This window comes from Cyanistes caeruleus, chromosome 14 (genome assembly GCF_971803275.1).
Source record: "Cyanistes caeruleus chromosome 14, bCyaCae1.hap1.1, whole genome shotgun sequence".
Classification (NCBI taxonomy): Eukaryota; Metazoa; Chordata; class Aves; order Passeriformes; family Paridae; genus Cyanistes; species Cyanistes caeruleus.
Genome location: NC_141714.1, coordinates 5,859,437 through 5,873,134, shown reverse-complemented (window position 1 = coordinate 5,873,134; position 13,698 = coordinate 5,859,437). Strand labels below are relative to the sequence as shown.

The 13,698-nt window shown below is 37.3% G+C and overlaps 1 long non-coding RNA gene across 1 annotated transcript; it reads right to left on the bottom strand.

Moving 5' to 3' along the window:
• Window positions 1–9,150: 9,150 nt before the first annotated feature.
• LOC147650525 (uncharacterized) lies at window positions 9,151–13,374 on the bottom strand. The gene is made up of 2 exons (XR_015276500.1): window positions 13,143–13,374; window positions 9,151–10,976 (listed from the first exon to the last, which is right to left on the bottom strand). It is a non-coding gene; the product is annotated as an uncharacterized LOC147650525 (long non-coding RNA).
• Between the last annotated feature and the right edge of the window lie 324 nt (window positions 13,375–13,698).

The following is a 13,698-nucleotide window of genomic DNA, read 5'->3' as shown; positions in this document are numbered from 1 at the left end:
TTGGAAACAGCAGAGTGAAGCCACTTGTACATGCAGGAATAGCTACACACACTGGACATGTTCAGCTTGTCAAAAAATGACACAAGTCTCAGACACAATCACAGGTCACTCATAGAAGAGTCACCCTGAGGAAGCAGCTCCTGAGAAAGGCACATAAATAATAGTTTCAACTGTTACAGCTCATATAAGAAGAAATAGAGATGGCCAAACAAGCAACAGCAACTTTGGAATGTGAAACATTACTTAAATGCATCCCTGAAACTGAGAAAAGCTAGAAATCATTAGAGAAAATCTGCTCTGCTCTATCATGCCACAAAGCAATTATCACCTTCCTCTTAATGTAATTTCAAAGCTTGATTTCAGACAAACCATCTCAAAATTAAACAGAGCTTCAGAAAGCAGAAAAATTTTCATATGGACTTATCATAGAGGGAAGATAAGAATACCATCAGTCACATCAAACACAAGAGCCACCCACAAGTTCCTGGTGTGCTGGAGAGCAAGAAGTGTTTCCTCTACATGGTGTAGTCTGCCAAAGAAACCAGTTGAAAATTCAGCTGCTGACAGATGAACATGTGTGCTCTGACTCACAGGAAAACACATACATGACTCTGTAAAGAATCATTGATGCACCCCAGCAGCATTATATCCATTTGAACCCTAAAGCTCCAAAAGTCTCAATATCAAGAAATCATGCCTGTGAGGGTTTTTTCCCTCCTCTGCACCTTCATATGTGGCTGGAAGATCTGGCATTAAAAGTCAGCTCAGAGGCTCAAGCCTGGTTTTTCCTTCTTCTCCAGTACTGTGCCTTTGATTGGCAGCCTCAATTAAAAATGGTGCCATGCAATCCTACTAATTATTGTCCTGCCTAATTCTTGTTAAGTCTGGAGGAATTTAAGTTTGGAAAGAAGTTGGTGAATCAAAAGAACCTGTGGGTTGTTATGATATCTGCTGACTTACTAACACTGTAGCATGTAAACTAACAAGATAAAACAGGTCAGGATGGATAATAAACCAACACTAGTGGACCACACTAAAAGAAACATTTTAAGTTTTGTGGATTATAACATTTAGAGCACTGCTTTAACTGTACTAATTTTCTCACCCTTGGGAAGCAAAAATGGAGCATCAGTGGTCTCTCATGTCAGTGCTATAGAGGTTGGTGAAAATGTTGGTGGAATGTCTTGAGGACTTTGAAACTAATTGGATTAGTGCGTATATAATTAATAGGATTACTCTCACTCTGCACATTAATAGGATTTTTCCTTATCAATTCCAAGCTTAAATGTTATGAAACTGCATATGTCTGTATACATCCCCCAAGAACTCTGTGGATCAGGACAGCTCCCAGTCTCATAATTGAGAAGCAGTTTCTCTAGAAGCTCCCCTCTGAATATATTTATCTGGGCTTTGCAACTCTTCTGAATAAAAATATACACTCAAGCACATAAATGTTCTCCAATGTCTTCCGTACACCTTTATCTGTTCTAAACTGAACTTTCCAAGCATACATACCCAGTTCACTGAAACAAGATTTTCACTGAACACATAATACCAAGTTCTCTCCAAGGCTGCATTTAAGATTACTTTTTTCCCCTACAACCAATTTCCAATCCATTAAGCTGCTCTACTTTTCTCTTTTCAGCAGCTATTTAACTTGGACATTAGCCTTTGTGGCTGGCCACAGTCTCTTAAACACTTTTCTTTGCAATAGACTTTCCTAGCTTGTCAGTTACATTTTTCGTAGAGAAATATGATGGGGAAACCATTAATCCTTAGTATGCTATTTTTGCTGCCATTTTTAGCTTTTAACCTCCCAGGAAGCTTTCATATAAAACCTCTGAGAAACAAAATATTTTGGTCAAAGTACAGTATTAAATCAGTGGAAATGAGCCCACTTCAGTGCACGACTGTTTACATCACCTATTTAGTTGGCAATTTGCACAGACCAAACAGATCAATGCACACATCCTTGACATGGCACAGTAACTAATTCTGCCTCCATTTCCTCAGCAGAAACACCATCTTCATGATAAAGGTTCTTGACTTACTCTGGGAGTTTGAAACTTGAGAATGAATTAACTCACAGACTGCGCAAAACCTGTAAAAGCTAAGAAAGGATTAAGAGTGTGCTGCCACTCTTTCTGGTAAAAGGGAGAAGTGATTTCTTAAAAGCTGCTTGACTTCAGCAATAAGACCACCGTAAAAATTGAAGTTAACTTGCTAGCAGACCTGGCAGAAGACAATATTTGCTAAGCACAGGGTGTTTATATGTCTTGCACTGAGCAGATATAATTTTTTTCATTACAGGGTATTTGGATGAGTCACAAGAACTCCTAGTTGGAAAAAACACACTCTCCACAAAAAAATTAAAAAAAAATAAAAAAAAGATAAAGGAAAAAGGAAATACTTCATTCCTTCCTGAGAAGATGAGCTAATGGTCCAAAATTTCAGAAAGAAAAAACAAATTATGGTGAATCTTCAGAACTTGTTTCTCTGCAGATGAGCAGGAGCACAGTGTACAGCCAATGCAAAGAAAACACCTGAAATTCCCCTCCTGCAATGTAAGAGTGACACATATTGCCCAGTGAAATCCATAAAGGACCTGGGATGGAAAGTAGCCTGACCCCTCACTGGCAGGGCAAAGCCCTTTTTAGAGGCTGCTACCTGTTTTCAGCCATGCTCCATTTCTCAGTGAGAGCAAAAAGGCACATTCTAGCAAGGGAAAAAGAGTTTGCAGGTGTGGTAGAGTATAAATTAAAATGCCTGCAGGAAGATGCTTAGCCTATCCCTATAATCTACCTCTCGTCTCAAACCTCCTCATAATTTAAGTCAGGGTAAAGGTAATTTTTTCAGGCAGCACTGTACAAAAAGAGTGTATCATTGAGAGGATGCATTCAAAGACAGTCATAAAGAACATACCCCCATGACAAGAGAAGATGAGGAGAGCCCCATGTGACTTCCCTTTATCTGCCCATTAATTTTTTTTGTTTTCTCAATCTGTATCTCAATCCTTCTCTCTAGCCACAGATCACACACCCTGCTTGTATGTGCTTGGCAAAAAAAAGAAAAAAAGAAAAAGCCATTTGGCTTTTTTTTTCCTTTTTGATGTATATTTTATTACATTTCTGCAAACAGAGATGTTTTAGAATTCATTTATTGTTCTCATGTGTTTCTGATTGAAAAATCTGACTTGAAAATTGAGTTTTCCAGTTTATGTTTCAGTAGATCCAAAGTAACTCAGTACTGCTTCATGCATTTTGTCTGCTGAGAAATTGAATTGACTTGATCAGAATCACTTTAAAAAATAAGATTATGGGAAAAGAGAAAAAAATGGTGTGATAATTACCACAGATACAGATTGACCCTATATTAATCTTTGATGTTACTCACAAGACTGGGTTGCAGTCTCATTAGGAAAAAAAAACACCTTATTTTTTTATGTAACAATTGTCTTGCAATTGTTTGCAGCAAAGGCATGACAAAGTAACATGAATTTTATATGTCTGTCTTATGGTTTATCTGATTAAATCCGGAAAAGCACCAAACACAGAAAGACTACAAACAGTTATAAAAATAAATATTTGATCTTGTATTAAAATGAAGGCTCTAAAATTTGAACCTCGGGTGCTAGCTACATATTTCACCTCAGTGCAGGCTGGAAACAAATCATAGTGTCATCTGGAAAAAGTCCATGCCTTGTAAGTTTGCATAAAATTCTGGTTTCATTTTTATTACTTCTGGTGCTGCTTCATAGATAAATATGTTTTATTGTAATAGCAGTAAAGCCTTTGGCAAAAGACTATCCCCACAACCATAGCTTAACTCATTGCCTTGTTCAGGGCAGAATTCAGTTTCTGCTGGAGCACTGAACCAGTCAAGAATTTCACCAAATAATAGATTCCATTAAAAAGGAAAACAATACATGAAAGTCAGTAGAGAAACTTCTTGTTTCAAACTACCTACTTATAAAAATTCTTTGGACAGTCCCTAAGACAAATTCAGTGTGCAGTTTAAGCATCTCCTCTGCTGGCTTTTATACAGATTACAACATACATCAGTAAGTACTACAGGTCACTGGAGTGGTCACAATCTCTATTTTAAATAATCATATTAAACCTCAATGTTTAGGTTAATTAGTTTGGCTAACTTGTACTATCTCCATCTATAAAAGATTCACAGATCCATAATTCTATCTAATTATGCTGAAAATTAAATGTGAATATATTGCAACTGAATCACTTGCAAGAAAATGTCTCTTTTCAATTGACAGCATCTTAAGGAGACCATATTGAAAATGAACCATTTGTCCTGGAGTGAAGATCCTAGGAATATCACCCAGTGGCATGCTTGAGGTAAAAAGAAATTTTATACACTAATCAGTTTTTTTAAAAAAATTATATATTTGAGTGGAGTCATCTTTTAAAATGTAAATAAACATTTTACAAGAGCTCCTAATTCTAGATCTGTAGAAATGGTGTGTTACTGGGAACAGTTTTGAAGTGGTTTGGCACAAATTCACATGGAATGGAGAGATCAGCAGTATTGTAGAAATAAATGTGATAAAAATTTATGCATAAATATATGTATATAGCATCATATTGAGGAAATTCAGACATATTTACATGACAGTGTGGGATATCTGAATAAAAACTAGAAGTGGAAACATTTTTAAAACTATACTTGTACAAAACGACAGAGATAATCTACAACATGCATGTTTAATTCTTCTCCCTTAGTCCCTACAAAACAGTGTGTTCTTGCCACCACTTCAAAATAAATATGTGATGTGATACTCAGTACATTTGACAACATTTCTAAAAGAGCACAAATGAAAAGATTCCATGTCTTGTGCTCTGTACAAACGACAAGACTGCACAGTACAGAGAAGCAGGCTTAGAAGCAGCACAAGGACATTGCTGAGCAATAAGTAACAATAAGATGTGCATAGTAGAGCCATCATGGAAACAAAATGTTTACATAGGACAGAAAGGAAAGCTGAAAGAAAAAATATCCTTTCATATTCCTTGGTACTTTTCTTAACCATTTCCATCCTTGGCATGGAGCAGCAGATGATCATTTTTAAACTCTGACATATTATTTGCCATAATAAAAACCTAATTATTCTAATTTAGTTTTTAATTGTAAATTTGCCCCTCAGGCCTCCAGGATCACACATTACTCTAAATTTCATAATAGTTCTTAACACAGAGTTTCATATTACTTTTTTCCTTCAATTAGATTCAACAGGATTTTAATTAACTTCTCAGAACATAACTTTATTTTTAAATGCTACTTACTTTCCTAGCTGGTCATTCATACATTAATAATGAACAACTATCAGGTGTGATGTACTTAAGTTTTATTATTTTAGTCTTTCCTTCAGTAACATAAATCAAAACTTGTTAACCATAAAATAGTTTTCTGTCCTAGAACCCTCATGATAAAGGCCAACCTTCAAGCACTTGCAATTTAGTGAGCATGGTGGAAAAAAATTAGCATAAGGTACTCAATGTTGTATTCTACTCAGAGTGTTAAATACTTTGGAATGTCCCCAGGAATGCATTAGCACAGAAGGTGGGATATACTGTGAAAAGAAAATCCTGGCAAACTCTGAACTCCAACAAGCTGTCAGTGCTGAATCGAGAATCACTCCCTGCTAGACCAGAGGGCTCCAGAGGGGGAATGGGGTGGCTGCTGTTGGCACATCCCCACCTGCTAGTGAATGAAATCAATACACCAGGTGAGATTAGGAAAACCTCAAAAAACCCCACATTTCAATTTCTATAACCTGTGAACTAAAAATGCAACAAAATTGTTTCATTTGCAGCTGTTCTCTGCATCAATCACATCATTTTTGCTTGGAATGGTTATGAGATTTTGAGCAGGTTAACAAGAACTACAGGTCTGTTTCAGATAAAATTGTGTTGCTTCATGAACTCCACGACATAGAAACCAGTCTTATGCCTTGGGATTTTTATTTACAGAACCAAACTTTCTTACTTTCCTTAAACTGCATTTTAACCTATTATTCTTCAAAATATATATGAACACCTGTGTTTACAAGTGCAGAACTGTAGCCTGAGGTTTCCTGGTATATTTACCTCTTCACAAAATAGTGCTGCCAAGTCAGTATATTCAATACAATCTATCCAAGGAGAACAACCAATCTGAGAGTGTTTTTCATCAAGCAAAAAGCAGTATTCATCATCAAAAATGGAATGTGTATGCAGTCTGGACAAAACCACCTCCATGCACACCTACACCAGCTAAGTTCCTTTATCACAATAAACATCTTCTGGATGCTGCAGCCAACTAGAAAGATCTGCCTCCTTCTCCTGGCTGCTGGACACCCACCATCCTTAAGAGTGTGCTTATTACAAAATTCAAAGTTGTAATTTGTGGAGGCTTGCTGCTGTTGGCTTTAAATCCTCTGTCTTTGCTGCAGAGGGGAGCGTTGCTATGGCAGCACCAGAGTCAATGCAGGCCACAAACCCTGCCCAAGTTCAGGGGCTTGGTGTCCACTCCATTCCTGGTTGCCATGGCTGCACTGCTCTAAGTACCAGCTAATTTAACAACTTATAATCAGCCTCTGTGCATTGCCATCTTTGTTTTAAATGGTTCTTTAAGGGTGGTTCTGGGATTGCCAGAAAATGGTTCTGCTTGTTATTCCCCGATCTTCCTAAATGGAAGGGAAACAACAACAAGGTGGCATGACCTCCAAAAAGCATTTTATAAAAAGTCATTCATACAAATAAAATCCTTACATTTTAGAATACTTAATAAAAGCATTTATTTAGCCATCTGACAATATGTAGAAGAAACCACTGCTGTTTACTGCCCTCCATCCTCATTTCCTCTGGGTTCACACACTCACCGTGACAAGCGGCGTACTCTGTCTTCTGACCGGTGCCCAAACCCAGCTGATTTCGGTGGAAAGTATAGCAAGATTCATTTTGTAGGACCCTTATTTCCTTTTAATACCCAAATAACTCTATAGTGAAGTCAAGAACAAGTTATGCCATATTCTGCAGGATCTAAGAGGGAAACAAGCTAAAGTCTGAAAATTATTTTTGGTTTGTTTGTGTTTAGCTGTAAAACCTCCAACTCAACATGTCACCTAATATATGGAATTTGTCATCGCGTTGCAGTGTTTTTATCAAAACATCCAGACTGTTTTAAATCCAACAAGTTCTGCAGCTTTTCTGACTGTAGACTACAGGAAAAAAAGGGAGAATTAGAAGACTATCAACCTCCTTCCCTAGCAGGAGATGACGATATTCTCCAGACAAGATTCAGTTGTATTGCAAGATATGAGAGCATCAAATTCAGTTAAATTCCCCCAGTTTTTACTTCCCACTCCTGTCACTGTTAGGATGAGTCACTCCTGAGTGTGCTGAGCCTATCTGCTTTTCAGCAGGACAGGAATGGTATTTTCTGTGATACTTTCTAACAAAGTTTAGGATGGAGCACACTGTGCTTGTAGCAGTCGGTTTAGGGAGTTAAACAATAGCTCTGCTGCTGGAAAAATCACAGTGAGTAATGGGAGTCTCAGATATTCTGACTGATGAGACTTGAGTTTGAAATTAAATTACTTTCCTTAATTATCAGAAATTACTCCACTAAAAATAGTTTGTAACCAAATTTTTAATCCTTTTTTATTCTCTTTCCTTCTTGTCCCTAAAGGACCATAGCTCAGAATCTGAGGAAAATTGTTCCTTCTATAAATGCTTACAAAATATTTCTTTAAAATAATGTGCAGTTGTTTTTAAACATTTCCATTTCACAAATATCAAAGTAGCCTTTAAAATACCTTTCTTCCTACCATTACCTAAGAGATAGAGAATACAGACTCCTCATACCTTTTCTCTTCTTGCTAAAGTTCAGTCAAAAAAATCTGCATGACAAATCACTGGAGAACTGTCACTTCCTTTTCTAAGTAAAAATTCAGTGTACAGGGAAAGCCAGGTTAATCCTTTCAGAAGAAAGCTGGCCAATATTTTCTGTTCATGTCATAAATGTACCTGTTCCCATTAATTATGTTTCCTTCCTTGCTTAAGCATCATATTTAGCAAGATTGCAGTGTCCATGTAGGGCACCACAAAGGTCTCTTCCCCACGTGCACAGCTCTCCAAGCACTGAGTTTTGACATAACCAACTCACAGTGGCCTCTGAAGGCACATTCTGTGAAATGGAAGATCTCTTACTTGACCCAGACCCCCTCTGTGCATTTGGGGTAAATATTCCAATTATTTTCCAATCTGTCTGTCACCACTCTCATTTACTGGAGTCTATATTATGCCAGAAATAATTGCTCTTGTTGAACAAAAATCTGTTTCCTTTTCCTAAGACTGGAGCTGCAAGTCAAATATACTCATTGCTGCCTACATTTTTAACAGAGTTCTGCAAACTATCACACTGAAAATGAAGCATTGTGAAACATATCTGTTGATCCTTTCCACTAAATAATAAGAGATTTCTTTTTTTTTTAACCAACACTGGCAGGTCAAAAATTTACTTAGATGGAACATTCTTGGGAGTACTCACAGAAGCCAAAGAAATCAGGTACTTTTTACTAAACTCAAAATCATTATAATAAAGTAGATCAGTGTTTAAAAATACTGGGGAGTTTAAAAAGAAAGAAGAGTTTACTTCAAGTATGAGGCAGAAAAATTTAGAGGCTGCTTCAAGAGAAGCTCAGAATAAGGGCATCCATACCTTCATTTGTATTCAGCTACTGCTTGAAAAATCAGAAGGCTGATTTTCATGTATTTCTCTAATTTCCTGCATGCAATTCTTTTGAATTTCAAAGCTATATCCAGGACACTGACTTCCTAGACTAACCCTCAGGCTATCTAATAATAAAGAAATGTAGTATTAAAACAGTTTTTCATCATTAGGAATTTCCTAGAATGACAACAAAGAGCTCCCACGTAAGTATGTACTGGAGTCAATGTGACTGCTCCAGATCTAAGTGCATGGAACACAGAGACACTGAGCCTAGCTGCTAATGAAGAGCAATCTTTAAATGTGTCTAATTTTGAAGCAGAAAGGTTTATTCTAGAGAAAAATGAGGCCGAGGGACAGCAAAAAACTGTAACTCAGAAACAGCATTTACCCTATTAATGTGATTTCTGCTCAGAAACAGAGTTACTTAAATTATTTTCAGAGTTCATTACGAGCTTATACTGCATACACAGGAATGCTGAATAGAATTGATTTAGCATAAGACTGTACATACACAGGCTCAGAACTAGAATGACATTCCTCTTCTGTATTTCAGAACTCACAGTGCTAAGCAGGTTGCATCAGAACTTCTACCCAAAACTACAAATTTCACCTTAAATATTCCTCTCAAGATACATCATTGTCTTGTGTTGGGATCCAGAACAAAAGCTACTTTAGGCAAGTGGAAAGGCTGCCACCAATGTCAAGCTGTGTAAAAGGCCATTGGCAAAGCCACCTTTGTAGGAAAACAGATAAAGAAAAGTCAGGAAAGTGAAGGAACAGATGGATGTGAAAATTATACTTTGGGAATAATAATATCTGGTCCTATCCCAAGAGCCAAGGCATTTTGTAGATCATGTTTAAATTCAATTGAAGAAAGAACTGCTAATGCTGATGGATGCTGATGTTCGTTCACATTATCTACCAGAAAGCAAGAAAAATTTAAAAATAAATACATTTTAAAAAAGAATTAGTTTTGAAGGGAGGGATCAATACAGTAAAAGAATCAGAATTACAAAACACACTGTGCCCAATGCAACGGTGCAGAGGAGTACAAACCTTGACTGTAAATTAAGATGAGCAGGGATGAACTCTGGGTTTATAAAGAGCTTAGCAAAGTTATCTCTCATTGTGATGAAATTCTTGGGAGCTCTAAGAATACAAACAATGATGGGAAAGGAAAGCAGCAGGCACAGCCACCACACACCCTTCCACACATCCCAGCAGAAGCTGGGCAGATTGCGTGAGGCAAACGAGATTTCTGCCAGGAGCAGTGAAGTTTCTCTGTTTTCTGTTATGGGCAGCCCAGGAACCAGAGTGGATCCCAGAGCATCCCCAGGTCCCTGCCTGAGGAGCCCCTGGTTGGTGTCACCCTGGTCCCCTCTGCCAGGGGTGGCAGGTTACACACAGGTAACCACACCCCTGTCAGAGAGACCTGCTGAGGTGCTGGAACATTATTGCTCCTTCCTGAAAGGGAAAATCAAACCACATGAGAATCTCGTACTCCAAGAAAGGTGTGTGTCTGGAGGGCAGGCAGATATCAATAGGCACATAATACTGAGTACTTTGGGGAATTAAAAAACTATCTGAAGTGGATATTTTTCACCAGTTTATTGATGATGATGTCTCCTCTTTTGCATTTTCAGGTAGCAATACCTTAGGATTAAAGCTGTTGTGCAGAAAGATGTCAGTTCCAGCTGCTGTTTCATTAAATGCTGTTTCATTAAAAAAAAAAAATTATCAATCCAATTTTTCATAGACTGGCTTGTAGCCTGCAAATTAGTATCTGAGCTTTTGCCAGAAAACAACAGCTCGGCACCAGTGCTTTTTGCTTCCATAAGTGTTTCTTTCCTGGTAGGAATTGTCTTGTTAGACCTGGGTCAAAAGCCACCCTATATAAAGAAATCTACAGGTAAAGGCCTATTTAAACCAGAGCTAATTGTGATAAATGCTAGCATTCATTACCTGAAAAATAAAACCCCAAACCACTGTGGATGAACCGATGCTCTGCATTATTAATTTCAGGCAACACAAAAAGTAGTTTTTATGAAAAAAGCACCTTATCTAAGCTATCTAAAGAGCATCTTGATTAAAGATCAAAAGCAAATAATAACAATAAAAGCTATTATAAAAAATTATTTTTAAAAAAATCAATCAACAAATATGGTTGGCCTTTCAGCAGTGACACCTCTGGCTTAATTTCCTTCCTCTGGGGCAGGTTCTCACGTGGTATAGAATCTCTCCAACACCTGCAAGACAGACAGCAATAACAAGCATTAGGCAAATGAAGAGCTTTTCTGAGTGTCAGCCCTTATAAAAGGCCTTTCATTTCCCTTTGATCTCTGTTTCCCCATCATTCACTCCTGTGGCAGTTGTCATACACCACCCTGCTCAGCTGCAAATTCATATTTCCATTTTATTGCCTATGCCTTGAAAAGTTCTTTCCTCATGACACCTTTGACTTACATTAACAGCAAAATAAAGACTGAAAAAGGCTGTAGTGGTTTCTGGACTTGATCATATTATCATAGTAGACCTCTGCATTTTTTCTTATAACAACATGCATTTCAAAAGCCTTCATAACTGTGTTTGTGTACATATAGATAAATGTATGTATTAATATCTCCTGCTTCCTGTAAGAAAACTATTTGTCTACAAGGGCATCTGGTGACAGCACATTTGCTTTTCAGGTGTATGTCCACATTTTTTTTTTTTTACATTCTATAGCATTACCAAGGAATAGCTCAAAGTTCAGTGCATCAGGAATACAAGATGTTCTTTTTATTTATAGGTGTGCAACTGTATACTTTAATTCTAGATATGATCAATCTCCCTCTAAAGGAAGTACACTATGTTTTATTAAAAACTTCTGAGAACATAATTCTCACAGTAAGTGAAAGTGTAAATAAATATTCTTGCAAGGGATATATAAATTATTCTAAGTCAGCAGCAGCATATCAGTTAGGGATGATTAGATTCTTTACAACACCACCTTATGAAAAGGAAAATGTTATATTTAGTCCAAATTGGAATTTTTAATGAGTGATATTTGTGGATCTTTTGGGATCAATGAACCTTCTGTCATAAACTAAAGCAAAACCTTTACTGTAGGACTGAACATTTTTTTGGAAATTCAGGTTGGCACAGGTTGTGAATCTGAAATATTAATACCTGGAGAGCTCAGCTGCAATCAGCCCTCATTGCAACAGGTATTTATATAGAGAGAGGCACAACTCCATTATCTTGCTATCAAAATTGCTTAAGTGCTAGAGAGAGGACAAAAGGTAAAAGGCAGTCAAGGTCATGAGTTACTCCAGGCTCAAATGTCAATTTGACACCTGGTTAACAACATTTCCTACACTGTCCTCCAGCCTCTGACAGCTAAATCCATTTTAAGAGAAATAGCATCACAAAGAAAATGCATGCAAGTGTATATTCTTCCAGGAAACTATTCTAACTTCAACAATGCAGGAAAAAAAATACCCTAACACATTACCCTGGAGGCAAACTCAACAATATATGGTCTCTAATGCATAAAATAGTGAAGAAACATGGTGTTTCCAACTTCCATGCAGATATATTTAAAAGTATATACAGAGTATCTATCTGAAACACACCAGTGAGGGATCTCTGAACACTGCAAGAAAATTACCTCAATACATTCTCCTTTCCTCTCAAACCCAGTAAAGGAATCACTTACAGAAATCCCTTACAGAAACAATGCTGACTATTATTGCCAGTGAAAGTTATGAGTCTACACTTTCAAAAAGATTTTTGGACAAAGTTTGTTCGCAGCTATAACAATTTACATCCAGAGTTACTCCAATGTTGTTTACAGAGCTGTTCAAATTTAGCTGACACTAAGAATTCAGTTTTGTTTTCCAATAGTCAGATTTAACAGCTTCCCTCTATAAAATGCAGTTTAGGTGATCACAGGTATTTCAGGGACACTCTTGTATGTTAACCTGTATGGCAATTCTATCTAACTTGAAGTAAATGTGTTCTAGCATGTTCCTGTAAAATGGATTCCTACTTTGTTGAGTAGACCTGCATTATAGCTAAAGATGAATGCTCCTTCCAAGGAATGGATCATTTCCAGATTAATTAGTAAACTGCTGCTCCTTGGCAAATAGAACAACTCAGTCTACTTCTACAACAATGTAAACATTCTCAAATAAAATTTAAATTATTTTATCTTTTCTCTTTGTCCATTTTCTTCCTGCTTGGGTAGGAAAAAAAAAAAAAAGAAAAAAAGGAAAGAATAAATAGTTTTGCACTGCTGTGGAAGTGTAGCTTGTAAGTTCACTATGTGGTGCTGTAAACATCAATATTATAACTGTGTTGTTGTTTGAGCAGACTCAGCACAAAGCAGGTCCTTAAGAAACTTCATCTCAGTCTTTCTATTGCACCCATACCTGGCATCTTTAAACTCTTCTGCCTCCACAGTGCACTTCATCTTGGTGTCCACCATCACACTACCCTCTAAGTCCATCAGTGGAAGCACTGCTTTGAGAGTATTCCCAAAAAATCCAAGGTACAGCTAAATCCTAAAGCAGTTCTGGGGTGGCAGGCAGCTCTCAGCACCCATCTCACCCTACTCCAGCACAACTTGTTCCCCTCACAGCATGGCCAGGAGACTCTAATTCTATTAACTAACCCACTCTTTTATAACTCCCGTCCTTATTGGACACAGCTGTGAGGGCAAAGCTGTTCCTACTCTCTGGTAATTAACACAGCTGCAATTATCAGTGGTAAGACTACCTTCAGCACTATCTCTATCCTCCTGCTCCCACATAACTGTGTCCAAAAAATACAAGATATCACATTTTTAACCAAACAGTATCAAGCAGTTTACTTTTATTTCTTTGGTTTACCTTCTAAAGATTCCTTCAGGCTTTTTTCCAAGTATATAGGCTAGGATCTTTAAAGAAAAACTGATGTTTCCACCTAATTGCAGAGAGGAACCATGAC